This window comes from Monodon monoceros, unplaced genomic scaffold (genome assembly GCF_005190385.1).
Source record: "Monodon monoceros isolate NGI ecotype Baffin Bay Population unplaced genomic scaffold, NGI_Narwhal_1 Super_Scaffold_18, whole genome shotgun sequence".
Lineage (NCBI taxonomy): Eukaryota > Metazoa > Chordata > Mammalia > Artiodactyla > Monodontidae > Monodon > Monodon monoceros.
Window position 1 is genome coordinate 13319256 of NW_021703774.1, and position 22043 is coordinate 13341298.

Genomic DNA, 22043 nt, shown 5'->3' on the forward strand with positions numbered 1-22043 from the left:
AGCTCTTAGGTATGTGCATGCTCCCACTCAGCTATAAAATGATATAGGAAAGAAAAGACAATGAGACCCAATTAATCTTAGAAAACTAATGAAAATTTTTGAATTATTTAGCTTGGGCATAGACAAACAGTGCTCTTAGAAAAAATAATCGCTTTACAATTTACTTCAGAGATATTCACAAACAAATAAAATTGCTAATTAATGCAGTGGCCATACAACAAATAAAAGGGGTTGGACAGAGGGGGAAAAACAGAATAAACATGTAGTCTCCAAATCTTAAGAAAACCTCAGTTTCTGAAGAAATCCTTTATTTTGTTTCTATTTTTGCTCTGACTGAAATGATTAGACTTTTTCCTAATTTAGTTTCATATCTTGACTAGAGGCTAATTCAAACTTAGCCTTCAAACTTTTGTTTCAAGCGACATGATAATAAGCCTTTTAAGACATAAGAAGACTCAAGCCTGTGATGAATGTTTCCCCCTACAATATGATTTTTATGCTAATTTCTCTCCCAAAAGTGTCTTCAATTGAACATTTCAACAAAAATGTTTATTTTCTTTGTAGATAGACTATACTCTTATATTCAAAATTAAAGAATATTATGATATAATAGTATAGTATATTAGGTGAAAACATTAGTTAATTTAACTTCTACCCTATCCATGTAACAGTGTTATAAGAATATAAATATCCCACAAAAGAGTACAGACTTTTATGATTTAAAGATGTTTCATATTTACCTATAATATTCCATCTTTTTAACAATTATTACATAAAATATTCTAAACCATGAAACTATATTTTATATTTTAAGCAATATGACAAAATTATCAACTAACTTATAAAGCAAAATTTTCCATAAGAACTCTTCTGTGCCAGTGGCAAAAATTCCTGGCAATGTTTCTTCCATTTGTGAATAAATGGAATTGGTAGAATTGTTACTATGGATACACAGGAAGACAAGGCTCAGCTATAGAAACAGGGGTAAAAAAAATACCACCACGAAGCATGAAAATGTCCTTAGTATCTTGATCCTGCACCAACTCATAAGAGCATTTGCCTTTGGGTGGCCCAAACGAGGAAAGAAAAGCTGTAACAGTATATCATCATTGTGATGTGATGGTCTTTGGCTGTGTGAATTTGGCTAAGCTACAGTCAGCAGTTTCAATCAAATACTAATCCAGGTGTTGCTATGAAGGTAATTTTAAACTGTGATTAAAATTCATAGCCAGCTGACTCTAAGTAAGGGAGATTATCATCTCTTACCTGTTTATGATATATAAAAGCCAAACATGAGAGAGCAATGATCTTAGATAATCTGGGTGGCCCTGATTCAATCAGGTGAAAGGCCTCTAGAATCCTTGCCTAGGCTTCCCTGATAAAGAAGAAATCTCACCTGTGGATGACAGTTTCCACTCATGCCCAAGAATTCCAGCCTCTCCTATGGATTTTGAACTTGCCTGGCCAACTCCCACCAACGCTCAAGCCAGTTCCTTGCAATAACTCTTTTAATGCATATCTCTCGTCCTGGCACTGCTTCTCTAGTCGAACCTCTGACAGTTCTCCACTGTGATGCCTGTAGAGCAGGAGGCCAGGCAGGCACCTCAAGGAAAGGCAGCAGTGACCAGGTGGTTTCCAGGGAGACAAGCCCCGGTCTGCCTCCCATCATGGAGCTGTAAGCTTAGCTTGAACCTTTGAAACTCTTCAAGGAGAAAAAACACTCAGAGAAGACTGAAAAAAATGGGCTGGGTAAGGTATAATCATTTTTCAACGTAATGTTGAGTCAGAAAAAAAAGGGAACTTTTTTGAAAAATCTTTCTGACTGATGTCTCTATAGAGTTCTGACCTTTTGCTCACTCATTTATAAAAACTAACCTCTTCATTTATTTAGGGCCTGGCAAGGAGAAAGGCAATTCTCCTGAACTTAGCTCAATAAATCCTTGAAAATCTTTTCATTTTATAAAATGTAGGTGACCTCACCTACTTAAAAGGAATTTATTTTCTACATTAATTATTTGTATTCCATCATTAAATTCCTTTGAATAAGCTATTTCTCTATTGCAACCTTCACCTATACTTAAACTGATTTTCCACACACACATACATATATAGCTATACCTATGAGGATATACATATGGTTATGCAATTTGGCAAATATACGTATTTGAGAAATTATGCTCGGGTTAACGATTGTGTGCTCCATCATGATTATGTGCTCTATTATAAAACCCATGACCAAAGTATGGATAATAATCTGATTTATATGTATGAAAATATTTGAAATCTCATTGCACCTGTCTTATATTATCCCTTTCTCAGGACTAATGATATAAAAATTCAGGATTAACAATCAAAGCTCATAAATCATAAACAAAATGACGCCTGTTTCTCTTCTTATAAATCATTTCTCTGAAACCGCAAGTGTAACAGTACACCAGATCAATCCATCATGGCTGAAGTTAAATACAACATTAGTTTCCAAGGATACACACAGTTTTAGAACTCTGCAAAGGCTCATTCATTTTCTTCCCAGGTATTTAGGAATACAACTATCATCGGAGTAATCAGTGAAAGGAATTTACTAGGACATCTTGATTTTTATTTTAATGAGGGGAAAAAGGAAAGCAGAGAGATAGCCCATAGGTCTGTGAAATATAAGCAGACCCCCAACCTAGGAAATTGTGTTGTTGTGTTATAAAACAACAAAGTTTGTCACGAAGCAACATTTCCCAAGGAAATTATGATGATCAGGGTCTGAAGTCCTTGGGCTGTATTTAACTCGAGCGTATTTTAAGGACAGAATAAATAATTGTAGCCTGAGTTTGGGTCTGGGAAATAAGGATCTCAAAGTTTAGAAAGGAGAAAGAGGAGAAAGAAAAGGGAGGTAAGAGGAAGAAGAGAGATGAGATGGAGAACGGGATGGAGGAGAAATCCACTGCCGGTTCCTCAATATTGGCCTAACCCTAAGAAACATTTTAAACTCCTTGTATTTCTATTCTCTGCCTCTTCTCTGACCCCTTTGCCCATTTTTGCAAGCATCCGAGTAACTCATGTGCTCTCAACAGCACTGTCCTGCAGCCACTGCCAAGTTTAGCTTCCTAAACCACACAGATCACACAACTCTAAAAGACAAGGCCTGTTATCGTCGTAAAATCTGTGGCTTACGAAAAGCACTGCAATTTTAAGAAAAAAAAATGTTAAGGCAGAGTTTTTGGACAGAGGAAGATACTGAAAGAGTGAGCTGGCACAGCCCATTAGCCATTTATACCTTTATTCCCTTTTTTGTCTATTAAATAAACATTGAACTGCTTCTCCCCTTGAAAGGCTCTGTGTGATGTCAGTTTTACCAACATTTCCCTTCTCCTTTCAGTGTTTTAACTTCTACTGTAGAAACTTACAGACTCAAAAGTCCTCCCAGTTTCAGTGTTTGCCCTTTGCTTATTGGTTTCCACGATGGCACAGATGTTAGTGAAAGCAGGGGCTCCTTCCACTAGAATTAGATGAGAAGCAGAGATTTGTACCGAGGGGTCAGGAAGAACCTCATCTGTTACTCCCCATTAATGGATGTCCCTGGCAAATTAACTAGGTCGGAAGACTTACATAAAAATTTAATTAACTGGTTAATCAGGTCGACAAAGATCAAGCTGGATATTTTAAGACCTTGAAGGAAAAGCAAATTAATTACTGCAGAGCACTCCCTATCAAAGAGCTGCTAATTCCTATAACCAAATTGAGTTCATTGGGCCCCGATACTTTTGCCACCCAAGGGACACAGACCCCTGCCCACTCCCATGAGTCATGGCTTTGGAAGAGAATTTTTCTATGACACCAACTGCCTTTATCAACTAGTGATGACTTTATCACTTTTAATCAAACACATCTACAACTGCTAATCAGAATTTCTCATAGGCTATCTGCAATCAGACCCTATGCAGCCCAAATTACAAGAAATTACCTTAGTCCCTGATACAGGGTCTTCTCACCAAAAACCACTGCACTGATTGTAATACTCTAATATCAGAAAATGTGTCCTTATTCCAAAAAGTTCAAAAGCCACTCAATTTTGAGAAATTAATTGGGGAGACTGAAAGTCCTACTTTACAATAAATTATTATTTTATTTGAAGCACTAAATTCGTAAATTCAACATCAAAATATTTTTTTCAGCTGAGGCGAGGAAGAATAAATGAAAAACATGAAAGAAAAACAGATGGGGCTTTGAAAATTTTCTTCCAGGCTTTCTAATTATGTGTTATTCCCTCATTAGAGTTGTGCAGAAAATTCAAGTGTGGCAAAAACTGCTTCATTAGCCGTCTGATTGGATGAACTGATTTAGGCTGAAGAGAACGTCCTCTCAGAAAGGAGGGATGACCTTGTACAGTATGATATATACATACATATTTTCTTTGAAGAGTTTCTAAGTAATTTTCAATTATAACATGTTCAATTCTACATAAAATGTTAGGTTTTTATGTTATCCAATCATATTTTCTCACAGAAATTATTAGTGATGAGTAAGTTTTTTACAAACTTTCAAAATGTAATCGTGTATTATGCAAAATGTTTAACCACATGATAATAAGTAGCTTCATGGATTAGCATGTATTCATTCTACAAATCACTTTGACTATCTACTGGTGACAGATAGTATTCATTCTGTGTCTACTGTTTGAGTGTCTACTGGTGACAGACACTGGGAAAATGATAGCAAAACAGACAAACATGTCTGTCCTAGTGGGGCTTAAAGAAGTAGCTTAATTACAAAAAACTGGCATTGAAGAGTTAAGTGGTGTGTTTCAGACAGTGTCTTGTAGGAAGATTCTTTGTCTACACAATTGAATGTACTAAGCCATCATTAATTTCCTTTTTCAGTAAACTATCCCAATAACACTGGCTGATTTCACCTCAAAAGTATTTAAGATGCAGACATTTATCTTAACACCAACTGTTTTTAATGAAAGATATATCCTCCCATCTGAGTAATATATGTATAAGCATTATATATCTCTATCAGCAACTGACCCATATTGCTACAATCACGACTTAATTTGTTAGAAATTCCACATACAGAATTAAGTATCAAATTCATCCAAGTAAGGAAGTTTCTTAAGAACTTCAATGCAGATGATGTATTGCCTTCCCTGCTTACCTTTCCACTGGCATGGAATAAGTCAAGCCCTTATAGTTCACTACCTCTTGCCAGGATTATTTAAATAAACAGCTAGTCAATTTTTTCAAATGTTTTCCTTCTCAATTGCAGTGTTTATCTCCTCAGTTTTGTCTAGCACTCTACCCATCTTCCTAAAAGTGCAATCCTATCTTCTGCTAATACGTATTTGTGGAATTTTCAAAATCTACAAGAATAATGACAAAATCCTTATCCTGAGTTTAAGATTGTTCACAGTCTGAAAACAACCTAACTTCCATTAATCTCAAATTTCCCCTCCTCAGGGCTGATGGTACAAGACTGCAAATATCCTGGTCTAAAAGTCAGAGGATCTCTGTTCTATTTCTGATTCTCTCTCTCTTAGAATGAACCCTCTCTGCCTCTCCTTGTTCTTCTTCATCTTTTAATCAGCATTACTATTTCAAGTGAAATCTAATATTTGACTCCTCCCAGAGAAGAGGTAGAGACCCTCCCTGGTCTTCTCTGAAACACCTCCCCCAAAACCTTAGATTCCTTGAAAATATTATGAAAACTCTTGGCCTGGATGATCTTTAATATCTCTTCTAACAGAATTTCCTTCCCTGTCTTCTAAAACAAGTTTCATTAATGATTCTAGATTCCTAGCTCTGTCATTAAATCTATCCTAAAACCTGTAACCCAAAGATATTATCCTTTCTATGAACTCAACACAATCTCTCTTATATTTTGGTATGAAGCATTTTGGTAGGGAGCATTTTCCAAAATGTGTGTAGTAAACACCAATTCTGTTAGATATTAATAGTTGTTAGGGAGAATGGAAGAGAGAGAGACAGACCATAAGTCTGGAAACTACTGGTATGAATAAGATCAATGTGGCATCTTCACTTCAGGACCTCTCCAAGATTTAGATGAACTTCTATCTTGATCATGTACCACTGTTCATTTGACTGCTTGTCATTATCTGAATGCCCTAGACATGATCTTTTAGATAGGATGATGCTCTTTTTTTATGAACAGAGTGGTGAATACAGGACAAGCTATGCTTCCTTTTAGTACTCTCACCCGCAATTTTCCACAACCTTTATACATGTGTGTGGCAGACTAATAAAAATTGGGGGGACATACAGGTAACACTGCTATAATGTCATAGCAGTGTTAGCAACCTAAAATATAGTATTAGACATCCCTGTTCTTGTAGCTGTTAACCCTGCTCATCTCTGGTAATTATCTCAATGGATACTGTGAGAGATGAAAGTACATTTTTTTGCTATTCCTCCCACGAAGAGTGGAGTCTTATTCCCTTCCCTTGGACTCTGCATTGGCCTTAATGACTTGCATGATCTACAGCAAAATGACGCTGTTTCAGTTCTGGACTTAGCCTTTAGAAGGGCCCTGGAAGTTTCCACCTTCTCTCTTTGAGCCCTGAGACTCGATGTAAGGATTTCAACTACCCACGTTGTGAGGAGTCCCTTACCACAGGAAAAGGTGACGTGTAGGTGCTGAATGGGGAACTGCAGCTGAGCAACTAGCCCACAGGGAGCATCAGTGGTCAGGCCAGTCCATCCCTCATATGAGTTCAGTCCCAGCTGCCATCAACCTGCCGCTCCTGGAGAGACTCCGAGCGAGAACAGTCTAGTTGAAAGCGTTCAAGCCGCAGAACCATGAGAGCTAACACATGGTTGTCTTAAGCCAGTTGATTCGGGGTGGCTTGTTGTATAGCAGTGGATAACTTGAATGACTACTTTTTTCCATTCTCATACCTCCACACTATTATTGGTGAATGTATAATTATATACCTTTTAAAAATCTTGCATTTTCATTCAGATTTTTCAGTAGGTATATCTTTTTATAATCACATAGCTCAGAGAAAGAACTAACAGCCATTTATGAAGTAGTTCTTTTAAATAAGGAATTCAAGAAATCCAAACAACCCCAGGTTCTGTAAAGTAAGAAGTTCAAAGCTACACATATATGGCCTGAACAGGGCTGATATTCTTGCACTTGTAGACTCACATGAGCAGATTACACTTAGAGATGTTGAAAGCCCTCAATCATGTATTTAAAAAACAAAAGATCCCAATAATACTTTCAGAATGGGAGAAAATTTAAAAATGAGATATGAAGACGGCTATGTTGGTACAAATTATTAGACTATGTTTAAGAACTCAGGAAATTGCTAATTCAAAATTACTACGATTTTTAATAAGCAGATATATAAATAATATCATATAACTTAAAAACTATAGAATACACATGAACTGAAGTTTTAGATCTTTAAAACAATAAAATGAGAAGTATTGTATAAGCTAAATCATAAAAGAACAATTGATTTCATTCTATATTTTCTAGTCTAGTTATCATTATTAGATGAAATAGTAAGCTTCTTTTCCTTACATTTTATAAAATAGAGGGATTTTTAACTCCTTTCATGGACCACTCATAAGGTCTTTGGATGGACATTATATGTAAACCCCTAAAATTATTATGTGCTTATGTGTATATCTGTGTTTTCTGGGCACAATATCCATGTCTCTCACAAGATTTTCAGAGAAAAGGATAAGCCTGGCTGCTTTTCAAATTATAACGAAGGTTTAAGTAGAAGAGATTTACTCTAAAGCAAAAGTGACTTAAAAGAACAGAAGAATAAAATAGAGTGTATATTGGAAAAGACTATCCAACAGCTTAATTCCTGCTTAAACCTTATCTTTCCATATTATGGAAGCCTGTCCCGAAGGACTGGCCATTCCACCCTGATTTATTTCCTCTTCCATAATTTTGCTTCCCACCATTCTGGTAGCCTATGCTATTTATTGCCTACCTAGCTCTGGTTTGTGTAACAGAGGAGACTCAGGAGGAACAGTTCCATATTTTCTATTATTTTTTATAAACTGTAATGTTGATCAATTGAAAGATAAAATTAATTCAGTCCAAACATCATGAATATATATGTGACACAGAATGCCCTACGTGGCATACTCAGTCTGAAGTGGCTAAGATGTATGATGCTTATGTTATTTGTTTGAAATTGAAGAGGGACTTTTGATCTCACTTCTCTCTAGAGATTTTAATGAGCAAGGAATGATTAACCACAAACATTATTTTCACTCTTTATACCCTAGAGGATCCTTCAGTGACCCGGAATATCAACCTCCCACCTGAGTTAGAGAAAATATGACAAACACAGGGAAGAGCAACTAAATTCAGGCATACCTGTGGACTCTCACATGTGAGACGAAAGGATGCCTGAGATATTATTTGACTAAAGACTGTAACTAACCCAGTAGGGGGAGCTGTCTTTGTTAAGGTACATAATTCTAGAGAACATTCCAGTCCATTGAAGGAAATAAAAGACTAACTGATAACACCCACCTTCTAGTCTATTATGAATGTACATTCAGACAGGGGAAGAGGGTATGTGTCTTCTTCCCATTTTCAATTCATTTGTGCTAAATCCAAGGATACCCGTATGGAGATGTCTTAGGGTGTCTTTTATGGAAGCCAAAATAAAGGATACTGTGTTATTTTCCACAAGAAGAAATGGATTAAAATTATTACAAAAGTCAAGAGAATGAGAGACAAGCCACAGACAGGGAGAAAATAGTTGCAAGATACATCTGATAAACGACTATTATCTAAAATATACAAAGAACTCTTAAATTTAACAATGAGAAACATACAACTCAATTAAAAATTGGTAATGACCTTAACAGACACCTCAGCAAAGAAGATATACAGATGACAAGTGAGCATACTAAACAATGAGCCACATCCTATGTCATCAGGGAAATGCAAATTAAAACAACCCTACACACCTATTAAAATCGCAAAAATTTAGAACACTTGACAATACCAAATACTGGTGAGGGTGTAGAATGACAGGAACTCTCATTCATTTCTGGTGAGAATGCAAAGCCAGTCTGGAAGACAATTTGTTGGTTTCTTACAAAACTGAATATACTCTTACTATATGATCTAACAATCACACTTCTTGGTATTTACCCAAAGAAATTGAAAATTTATGTCCATCCCAAAAACCTGTACACAAATGTTTATAATAGCTTTATTCATAATTACGTAACCTTGGAAGCAACCAAGATGTGATTCAGTAGGTGAATGGATTAACAAACCGGTACATCCAGACAATGCAACATTGTTCAACACTAAAATGAAATGTACTATCAAGCCATGAGAAGACATGGAGGTACATTAAATGCATAAGACAAAGTCAGAAAGACAAAAACAAATACCGTATGCTAACGCATATATATGGAATCTAAAAAAAAAAAAAAGGTTCTGAAGAACCTAGGGGCAGGACAGGAATAAAGACACAGATGTAGAGAATGGACTTGAGGACGTGGGGAGGGGGAAGGGTAAGCTGGGACGAACTGAGAGAGTAGCACTGACATATATACACTACCAAATGTAAAACAGCTAGCTAGTGGGAAGCAGCCACATAGCACAGGGAGATCAGCTCGGTGCTTTGTGACCACTTAGAAGGATGGGATAGGGAGGGTGGGAGGGAGACACAAGAGGGAGGGGATATGGGGATATATGTATACATATAGCTGACTCACTTTTTTATACAACAGAAACTAACAAACCACTGTAAAGCAATTATACTCCAATAAAGATGTTAAAAAAAAATAAAAAGACAAAGTGAAAGAAGCCAATCTGAAAAGGCGACCTATGTATGATTCCTACTCTGTGACATGCTGGAAAAGGCAAAACTATGAAGACAGTAAAAAGATCAGTGGTTGCCTGGGGGTTGGGATGGGTGGGAGTTGGATAGGCAGAGCACAGAGGATTTTCAGGGCAGTGAAAATACGCTGTGTGATGCCATAATGATGGATATGTGTCACTACACCCCTGTCCAAACCCCTAGAAAGTACAACACCAAGAATGGACTGTAATGGAAACTCGGGACTTTGGGTGATAATGACATATCAATTGTAGATTCATCAATTGTAACAAATGTACCACTCTGTTGATAATGGTGGAGGCTATGCATGTCTGGGGGGAGGGGTATACAGTAAATGTCTAAACCTTCCCCATTAGTTTTGCTGTGAACCTAAAACTTCTCTAAAAAAATTAAGTCTGTAAAAAAATCATATTTTACAACTTAAATATATAAAATTTTTATTTGTCAATTATACCTCAATAAAGCTGGAAAAAATAATCACAGAAGTTTACCGGCAAAGAGCTTCCTGACTAAAATAATTTTTATGCTAAAAATGTGTCTAACCGTGATTATAAATGTTATTATTGAGAGTATTATTTCTGAAAAGACCGATATCATTTTGGAGGAATTTTATAGACATTAGTATATAGACATTCAGTGACAACAAATATTTCCTCTTGTTCCATATTAATCCTGGAAGTGTGTGAGTGTGTGTGTGAGTGTGTTTGTGTGTGTGTGTATGTGTGTGTGTACAGACTCACATATGTATTCAAGTATATTTAATTTATCCATAAAGAACATGAACATATTAAGTAATTAATGCTTGTCAGTTACTTTGAGTGAATACCGTTTTAGTCAAATGCTATATCTGTGGTAAGTAATAATCAAGATAATGGGTTGTCCAATTATGTAGGTTATTTGCTAGCAGTTTTAAAGCATACCATATGTTTGCCCAGAATACAGACATTTAATTTTTTTCTTAAAAAGACAAGCAAGCATTCATCAATTGGAAAGAAAAGATTTTTAAATGTGAGACATAGTGATTTATATAATGATTCTAAAACTGTCTAATACCTAAAGCACAGTCAATCAAGCTGTAGTCAAGATGCTAAAGAGTAAGTGAAGAGCTGACTTCCTTACATTCCTTCAATCAGTTCTCTCGGGTTTAAAAAACTTTCCACTTCACTCCCACCCAAGGGTGCCATCTTATTTGCCAGATCAGCTGGTTCTTCCCAATTTTTTCCATGACTTAAATCAGGCTGCTATAACTCTAGGGAATTTCCTGATCATAAAACTTGTTAAATTTCATTAATAATTCAGAATGGTTCTAAAATATTATTGGGAGAAAAGAGTATAAGCAACAGGCCAGTGATCCATTCCCTCCCCTGTGGAAGACGGGAATGATACTGGGAAAGGGAAAGGAAGATGACATAATTTCCTTGTCAACTGGACTTTCTCAAGCTAGAAAACTAATGAGATTTGCTAGGAAAAAGATTCATTATCTTGTAAATGTCCTTAGAAAGATGGCTCTGACTAAGGATTATCTAGAGTAAATAAAACCCTAGACCAATGATGCAAGGCTCCCTGGAGAATGTCACCTAAGCTATACAACTCTGGGTCATAAAGTAGTAGAGCTGAAAGGCTCCCTACAGTAAGAGGAATGCCAGAAATTGCATCTAAGACCTCATCTGCTCTGGGCCCAAAAGACACGTCTAGTGTGAGAGAACAGGACCTGGTAAGGTGTCCATGCCTTTGCAGACCTCCCTCTGCTTCATGTGTGCTTTTCAGCTGCCTGTAATCTTGACATCATTTAGTAAAGTCTGATACTGAATCAGATCTCAGACTTGACAACTCTAGTATAACTGTTTTTTCTTTTCCTTCCAAATTACCTACTACAATAGCCCACATCACTAACATTCATATATAATTTTTCTCATATTTTTCTAAGTATATGTAACTAAATTATGTTCATATGTGTCTTTTTACAAATTTTTATGAACTTTTAAAATAACCTTAAAATTTAAATAAATAAATGCTGTAGGTTACATAATCTGAAACCAACATATATTTCTCCAAAAAGTCCTCTAAAAAACACCGGTTCTGATACAGAGCCAAGGATTAAAACATTGGGCAAGATAGATGTTAGGAAAGTAGTACTTGTGATATTAACAACACCACCAAAACCAGTGAGTATTTCAACACTGTCCCCAGTGCCCGAGTCTGTGAATCACAGCTCTCATTAATCTGACTTCCCATCTTAAAATACCTACCGGGTAGCTACTGCTTACAATGTAAAGTCTAAACCTCTGACAACAAGGTCTTTAATACCGCGATCTCAGTTATCTGGAAAAGAGGATGTTATAAGCCTTTTCATTTAGCTTAACTCTATAGTGCCAAACTATTTAGTGTTCCCTAAACACTATGCTTCAGTCAAGGCTGATTTCCAATTTTCATGTCCATGTGGCTTCATATTGTCATAACCAATGCCAGAATGTTTAGTTGATAAGGTTGTGCACTGCCCAAGGGCACCATAGTTAAAGGGGGTGCTAAATACTTCATAAACACCCTGGTAAATATCGTGTTCTGACAGTGTGAGTCATGTTATAGAAATTTTCTAAAAGATAAATCTTGAGGTTACCTTTGTCTCGATCATGCTTGTCATGTGTCAACAGCCTCTAGATGCTTCAGATCAAGGATCTCCTCCTATCTAGATTTCTGCTACATCTCTTGCATCTGGTTACTAAACAGAAGGTGTAAATGGGCTCAGCTCCACTTTTCAAGCCACGTTATTTATGTTTTATGTCCCTACATACAGCCATTGTTGGTTAAATCATCTGTTGACTAAAGGAATCGACGGACCACTCAGAAGAGACTCCAGGCAGGAACTTCTGAGAGCGAGATGTGGGTAGAGACAATTACCCAAAAAGCACCACAGACATTTATGCTGTGATATTCTTTGCTTATGTTCCCCTCTGTCTATAATAGCATTTATTCACTGATTAATAGCAGCAGAGGTAGCCCCTCTGGCTGCACACTCTCACCACTCATTGTGATCACAATCTCAGAATACAAGAGAACTGCTTTCTCCCAATGTATATTACAGCCCCCTGTAAAAGAAGTGACTAGTCAGAACAGGTCATATCCCTACACCGATTTTGGAAATACCAAACTATCTTAATAAACAACCCCATCAGAATCACATGAAATGGAGGAAATGTTATTTCTGAAAAGAAATGGTGGAAATCCGAAAGAAAAAAGTAGTAGTAGTGAACGCCTTCTATAATTTCATCCTTTGACTTCCTGGCAGCCACAAACAACCTTTTCTGCCATTCATACAATTTCAAAAATCCCCAGGATGATGAAATCCAAGTATCCCATTCATAAGCAACTCTCACATCCTTTCCTCCAGAGGGTGACTAAGTCTTAACCAGCTAGTGCATCATTTTCTAAGTCCAGGCTTTCTGGGTGGTGTGTAGTCTTTCCAGTAAAGTCCAGAAATGGCTTTGTGGTCTAGCAGTCCACGCCTAAATAATATATTTACCCACCACAATACGCTGAGTATACACTGATGGAGCTAAAATAGAATAACCATTTTAAAATCTCCAATTTAGAAAAGAAAAGAAAGAGAAACAACATACAAGGCATCTCTCATACTTCCAGGACATGGATTACAAGGTCTCCCTGCTAAGGCAGTGAAATGAATTCCTTGGTCAACCAATCTCAATGACCCTGATTCTCTTCACTGGAATATTCGCTCTTCTACTGCCCTTCCTATTCACAAGTAGAAGGAAACTAGGCAGCTATTTTGCTTCAGCATCCTACTTCCTGCAGGGTTGGTTTCAAACCCTAGGAGTAAACAATCATATGAATTATTTTCTCAGTCAGTGTGCAGTTTTCTTGATAACAAAATATCTCTTAAAACCAGAGTAGGATGCTGGCAAATTTGCATCCATTCTACTCCCCAGTCAAGTAGCTAAAGCTAGAGATCTTGGTAAAGTCAGAGTTCATTAACCTGGTGCTCTCCCTTGGTCTTTATTCTAATAAATTAATGGCTAAGATATCAGCCAAGTGCCTCCAAATTAATGGCTAACATATCAGCCAAGTGTATTCTGTTCTTTGCCACAAGGCTAAATCCTAGTGGGTGACTATATACAAAGTGAGTGGAAATTAATTTGGTCAGAAAGAGAACAGAGTGTGGGAAGTTTTCACAGAAGACTAGGGGATCTAGTTTCCTCCATTTTCTAATAGCATCCTGAATGTGTGTCCTGCTCCCCACTTAGCCATGGGCAGAAGAACCAGCTAGTGCAACCTCCTACTACGCATGATTATCCAACACTCAGTCATCATGGATTGCTGGTCATCAAAACTGTACCATTCTCTTCCCTCTCTTTTTTTAGTCAGGCCAATCCAGACCAAAGGTTAGACCTCTTTTCCTCCAATACTTTATTGCAGGCTGCAAGCATTAGACAACAGATTCCTGCTTCCTAATGTTATTCAACCAAATACCTAGATCCAGAGATGCAATAGGTATCAGCCTAATAAGTGGCTTTGCTCCTCATAGAAAAGACTGTTAACTTTCCAGTTTGAAAGAAAGACACTCCGCCTGCCATCCATTCTGCCTTGACTCAACTGAGTCCACATTTGGGGGTCTTTCAATGGAAAAAATTTCCTCTCTCTACCAATTTTTCTGTTTTTAAGCATGCTGTATTTGCAAGTGTCAGAAAACCAACTCAAACTTGTCTTAGCGAATATAGTGAATTTATTAATTCACATAACTGGAAAGATAAAGAAAGGGATCTGGCTTTAGGCCCAACTGATGACATTAACCAGGAGCCCACACATCCCCTCCAGCTATGCCCTTACTCCCACTCTCATTAGCTTAGCTCTCCTTTCCTTTGTGTTGGCATCATTTTCTGTCTCTCTTGTTGAAGAATAATGAAAACTTTGCATTGTATTTAGGCTTACAGATTGCCAGAAGCACGTTTTTAATGAACCACTGCGTAGGGAGAGATGGTTGAAAGTGATTATCAAAAGCACTGAGCTTTTTTACATGGCTGAGAATAACAGGACCACAGTGATACAGAAAAGAAGAAAAGAAATATAACCTGTGGGTACTTTTACATCTTAAGTGATTAACAACCAAAGCTTTTTGTGAACTGTTAAGAATTCTGACACTATTCTTATTTTATGACAAGGTTTTAAACATTTTAAAACTTAACATAGTCTACAAGATGTTCATATTTTAAAAAAAAAGAAAAAGAAAAATCTCTAGGGCACATCTCAGTGTTCCGTCTTCTGTGGATTTTTTAGGATATTTAGACAGAAACATCAGCAACAGCAAGCACCACTGACAGGGAAAGAATAAAGTGAGATTATGTAATAAAACAGAATTTAGGTAAAAAATGTACAACAGTATAAAGAGATACAAATTGAGCAAATGAGAATGGTTGTCTTTTGTAGACAAATCTATACACAGAGGAGTTGACTTTGCAAAGAGGAGGAACACCTCCTTCTCTGACAGAGGATGAAAAGGGCCAGAGTAAAAACCTTTGAGGAAATGAAAAGCCATCTGAGGTAAACATGTCAATAACTGGGTATGTGAGGACCTGGAACACGCTTCCAATGACTGTCGGAGGAAGGTGAGGACTGAGCACACTGAAGAAACCAGCCAAGAGAAGAAAGAACACATTTGAGGGCACCCCACAATGAACAATAATCACAGTTTTTACATCTTTCAGAGAATACAGCATTATCACAGCAAACACATATAGCTAATGAATCAGTATATTCATGACGTCCTTTTTCCCAGCAAATTTTGCCTGAAAATGAAAACCAAAAATGTTGACAGTGGGATCTAAGCAGAATTGAATATTGGCAACATTTTGAAAGCAGCTCTCTTGCCCCTTCTCTGTTTACCCATTTCTGTCCCCCTCTAACCTTAAAAACCTAATTATAGGAATGAGATCACCAAGCAATTGAAACTAACTCCTGACTTAGGGTTTCCTAAATGCACACCATGCCTTGCCTAAACTGCTGATTCTTTTCCTAGATAAAAAGAAGTAAGAATGAAGAAATAAGTAGTTATAGAATGATGAGCTCTCTACTCCCAACAGCAGTCTTAGCAATCCTGCAGAAGATCACGTGGGCAAGGTAAAATCTGAAGAGAGTCAGCCAGTCTGCATGCAGTGGAAAATGATGCAGAACCCAACCTCCTTCCTTGATGATTCACTGAAATTCTTCCCCCCATTTTCTCCTTTAAAAACTGTCATGGCTGAGCAGAATCTTCAGAGTTGGTCTCTGGACACGAGTCCCCCATCTTCCCAGATTGCTGGCTTTTCTGATTAAAGCACCTTTCCTTTCTACTCACACTTGCCTCTCAAATTATTGTCTTTTGAGCAGTGATGAGCTGAACCTGAGTTTGGTAACAATTTCACAAAGAGAAGTAAAAGTACAATTATTTGTGGGAATTTATGTAACCATGAATTCTGTTAGGAAGAAATGCTTCTTTCCCAATCCTAATGCCTCCTTCTACATAGAGTTTCATTAGCAAAACATTCCTAGCCTTCCTCTGTTCAACAGCTTCTCCTCATAGAGAGAGGAATAAATTAGTATAATTCTCTTCCAGATCCTTTCTCTTTCTTTATTTGGGGACAAGATTATTTGCCTCTATGGAGCGCTTGCTTTCTCCCTGGATCTTGCATGCCATGAGACTTACTAAGGCATGATTTCCCCCCTGGAAAAGTGGAGGAGGGAAGGGAGGTTCTGAAGTTTGTGAGAATAGCAGTGTCAGTTCAAGAAAGTGTTAAGATTTGGTGCACTGCAATACCACTGATGAATATAGATGCAAAAGTCCTCAACAAAATACTAGCAAACCAAATGCAACAATATATTAAAAGGATCATACACCATGATCAAGTGGCATTTATCCCAGGGATGCAAGAATTTTTCAATATCCTCAAATTAAACAATGTGATACACCACATTAAGAAACTGAAGAATAAAAACCATTATGATCATCTCAATATATGCAGAAAAATTTTTTGATAAATTTCAACATTCACGTGTGATAAAAACTTTTCATAAGTGGGCATAGAGGGAGCATACCTCAATATAATAAAGGCCATATATGAAAAACCCACAGCTAACATCATACTCAATGGTGAAAAGCTGAAAGCATTTCCTCTAAGATCAGGAACAAGAAAAAGATGCCCACTCTCACGGCTTCTATTCAACATAGTTTTGGAAGTCCTAGCCACAGCAATCATAGAAGAAAAAGAAATAAAAGGAATCCACATTGGAAAAGAAGTAAAACTGTCACTGTTTGCAGATGACATGATGCTATACATAGAAAATCCTAAAGATGCCATCAGAAAACTACTAGAGCTCATCAATGAATTCAGTAACATTGCTGGATACAAAATTAATATACAGAAATCTGTTGCATTTCTATAACTAAGAAAAAATATCAGAAAGAGAAATTAAGAAAAAAATCCCATTTACCATCACATCAAAAAGAATAAAATACCTAGAAATAAACCTACTTAAGGAGGCAAAAGATCTGTACTCTGAAAACTATAAGACACTGATGAAGAAACTGAAGACAACACAAACAGATGGAAAGATATACTATGTTCTTGAATTGGAAGAATCAATAGTGCTAAAATGACCATATGACCCAAAGCAATCTACAGATTCAATGCCATCCCTTATCAAATTACCAATGGCATTTTTCACAGAACTGGAACCAAAAATCTTAAAGTTTGTATGGAAACACAAAAGACCCCGAATAGACAAAACAATCTCGAGAAAGAAGAATGGAGCTGCAGGATTCAGGCACCGTGACTTCAGACTACAAAGCTACAGAACTCAAAAAAGTATGGTACTTACACAAAAACAGACACATAGATCAATGGAACAGGATAGAAATCCCAGAAGTAAACCACATACTTATGGTCAATTAATATATGATAAAGGAGGCAAGAATATACAATGGAGAATAGAAGTCTCTTCAATAAGTGGTCCTGAGAAAATTGGACAGCTACATGTAAAATCATGAAATTAGAACATTTTCTAAAATCACATACAAAAATAAACTCAAAACAAATTAAAGACCTAAATGTAAGAGCAGATACTATAAAACTCCTAGAGGAAAACACAGGCAGAACATGCTTTGACGTAAATCACAGCAATATTTTTTTGAATCTGCCTTCTAGGGTAATGGAAATAAGAACAAAAATAAACAAATGGAACCTAATTAAACTTAAAAGCTTTTGCACAGCAAAGGAAACCATAAACAAAACAAAAAGACAACTTACAGATTGGGAGAAAGTATTTGCAGACAATGCAACCAACAATAGGTTAATTTCCAAAATAAACAAACAGCTTAATATCAGAAAAACAAACAACCGAAACAAAAAATGGGCAGAAGACCCAAATCGACATTTCTCCAAAGAAGACATACAGATGGCCAATAGGCACATGAAAAGATATCAAAACCATAATGAGGTATCACCTCACACCAGTCAGAATGGCCATCATTAAAACGTCTACAAATATGCCAGAGAAGGTGTGGAGAAACAGCAACCCTCCTTCACTGTTTCTGGGAACATAACTTGGTGCAGCCACTCTGGAGAACAGTATGGAGGTTCTTTAAAAAACTAAAAATAGAGTTACCATATGATCCAGCAATCCCAGACCTGGGTATATATCTGGAGAAAACTCTAAGTTGAAAGGATACACGCACCCCAATGTTCATAGCATCATTATTTACAATAGCCAAGACACAGAAACAAACTAAATGTCCATCAACAGATGAGTGGATAAAGAAGATGTGGTACACATATACAATGGAATACTACTCAGTCATAAATAAGAATGAAATAATGCCATTTGCAGCAACATGGATGAACCTAGGCACTACCACATTAAGTAAATCAGAGAAAGACAAATACTATATGATATCACTCATATGTGGAATCTAAAACAATGATGTAAATGAACTTATTTACAAAACAAAAATAGACTCACAGACACAGAAAAGAAACATGGTTACCAAAGGAGATGGGTGGGGAGATAAGTTAGGAGTTTGCGATCCATAGATACATACTACTATATATAAAATAGATAAACAACAAGGACCTATTATATATCACAGGGAACTATATTCAATATCTTGTAATGAAAAATAATCCAAAAAAGTATATATTAGTTTGGCTAAAATGTTCGTTCATTTTTTTCCGTAAGATGGCTCTAGGAGCACTTAGTTGTCTATAACTTCATTCAAAACAATTTTGCTAGATTGTATTATGATAGCTGTCATATCAGCATGCATTTAAAAAAATTATCAAAATTGGTGAATTTTTGTGTAGACATTTTAATATTGAAGATGGAAGAAAAAAAACAACATATTCAGCATTTTATGCTTTATTATTTCAAGAAAGGTAAAAATGCAACTGAAATGCAAAAAAAGATTTGCACAGTGTATGGAGAAGGTACTGCGACTGATTGAACATGTCAAAAGTGGTTTGCAAAGTTTCGTGCTAGAGGATGAGGCTCCACGGTCAGGCAGACCAGTTGAAGTTGATAGCGATCAAATTGAGACATTCATTGAGAACAATCAACATTATACCATGTGGGAGATGGACAACATACTCAAAAATATCCAAATCAAGCGCTGAAAATCGTTTGCATGAGCTTGGTTATGTTCATCGCTTTGACGTTTGGGTTCCACATAAGTTAAGCGAAAAAAACCTTCTTGACCGTTTTCCGCATGCAATTCTCTATCTAAACGTAATGAAAACATTCTGTTTTTAAAACAAATTGTGACAAGTGATAAAAAGTGGATACTGTACAACAATGTGGAATGGAAGAGATCGTGGAGCAAGTGAAATGAAACACCACCAACCAAACCAAAGCCTGGTGTTCATCCAAAGAAAGTGATGCTGTGTGTATGGTGGGATTGGAAGGGAGTCCTCTATTATGAGCTCCTTCTGGAAAATAAGACGACTAATTCCAACAAGCACTGCTCCCAATTAGACCAACTGAAAGCAGCACTTGTCGAAAGGTGTCCGGAATTAGTCAAGAGAAAACGCGTACTCTTCCATCAGGATAATGCAAGACAGCGTGTTTCTTTGATGACCAGGCAAAAACTGTTACAGCCTGGCTGGGAAGTTCTGATTCCTCCGCCAGTATTCACCAGACATTGCACCTTCGGATTTCCATTTATTTCAGTCTTTACAAAATTCTCTTAATGGAAAAAATGTCAATTCCCTGGAAAACTGTAAAAGGCACCTGGGACAGTTTTTTATCAAAAAGATAAAAAGTTTTGGGAATTTGAAATTATGAAGTTGCCTGAAAAATGAAACAAAAGTGTGAATACGTTGTTCAATAAAGTTCTTGGTGAGAATGAAAAATGTGTCTTTTACTTAAAAAACCAAAGTCACTTTTTGGCCAACCCAATATATGTATGTATAACTGAATCACTTTGCTATACACCTGAAACTAACATAACATTGTAAATTAACTATACTTCAATAAAAAAGTTATAAGAATAAAAACATAAAAAGATTTGGTGCACTGAAAATGGAAATTAGAAGATGGATATTTAGGGAGCAAAATAATGAGACTAGGGCATCTGGCAGAGCCTTGATCAAAAGGCTTAAAGTGGTGGAGACATTGTATTAACTCAGAGTATAAGTGAAGTTTGCAGAGGCCTGTATCTCTGCCATGTGGCTGTATTTTTATGGTTATGAGTTTAACAGCTGTGCCTTAATTGAATAACCAGCTCTAACAGAAGATCACATGTTCCCAAGTCTACTAGTCCTTGTATATATCTAGCCCATCCTTCAGCTATGAGTATGAACCTCAGAAAACACCTGCAGTCCTCTACTACAAAGTCTGGGATCATCTGAGTTGAGCATGATGCTTCAGCAAAAACACAGGCCTTACATTTAGAGCTGATTTAGTTTGACCTTGACCTTCATAGGGACAATGTGATATTGTGATTTATAATAAGAAATATATAGTTCATCTCTGTCTCAGTTTCTGGCATAGAGCTTTTAAAACCCTTGGAATTTCCTAAATGATGAGAGATAAAGGTGTCTTTTATTATGTTAATGAGGCAACTTAATCATACGTAGGTAATAAAGCTCCATAAAAATTCAAAAGTGATATGTATTTAAGTTTCTCCATGTCTTTTCATGGCTTGGAAGCTCATTTATTTTTAGCACTAAATAATATTCCACTGTCTGAATGTACCACAGTTTATTTATTGATTCACCTACTGAAGAACATCGTGGTTGCTTCTAAGTTTTGGCAATTATAAATTAAGCTGCTACAAACATCCACATGCAGGTTTTTGTGTTTATAATTTATATACAACACTTTTAATTACATATATTTTTAAATTTATAATATATATAAATTAACAAGCTGGAAATGTAAAGAATCTAGAATAGACAATTTTTAAAAAGAACAAAGTTGAAGACACACTAACTGATTTCACAATTTACTTGAAAGGTATAGTAATTAAGACAGTACAGAATTGATATAAAGGTGGACAGATCAATAGAGCAGAATAAAGAGTCCAGAAATAAATCCACACATATAAGATTAATTGATTTTTCAATAGAAGTACTAAGGTAATTCAATGGAGAAAGAACAGTCTTTTCAAAAAAAGGTTCTAGAGCAACGGGAAATCCACGTGATGGGGAAAGGAAACAACCTTTACCTTACAACACACACACACAAATAACTTGCTATGTGTGACAGACCTACATTTAAGTGCAAAACTGTAAAACTTCAGGAAGACAACCTTTGTGACTTTAGGAAAAGCACAGTCACTGAAAGAATAAAAAAGATAAACCAGACCATAAAGATTTATATATCTTGCTCTTCAAAAGACATCATTAAGAAAACAAAAAGATAGTCCACAGAAAAGCAAAGTATTTGCAAAGCATATTTATGATAAAAGACTTGTGTCCAGAATGTATAATAAACTCTACAATTCAACCATCACCATTGGATGACAGACAATCCAATAAAAATGTACAAAAATATTTGAATAGACACTCACCTAAGAAGATACACAAATGGTAAGTATGTAGGTGAAGAGAACTTCAACACTGTTGAGTTCAACACTATTCATAATGGAATTGACAGCTCAAACCACAGTGTGATACCTTCACATAAGTATTACAACACTAAAAAAGAAATGACTTTC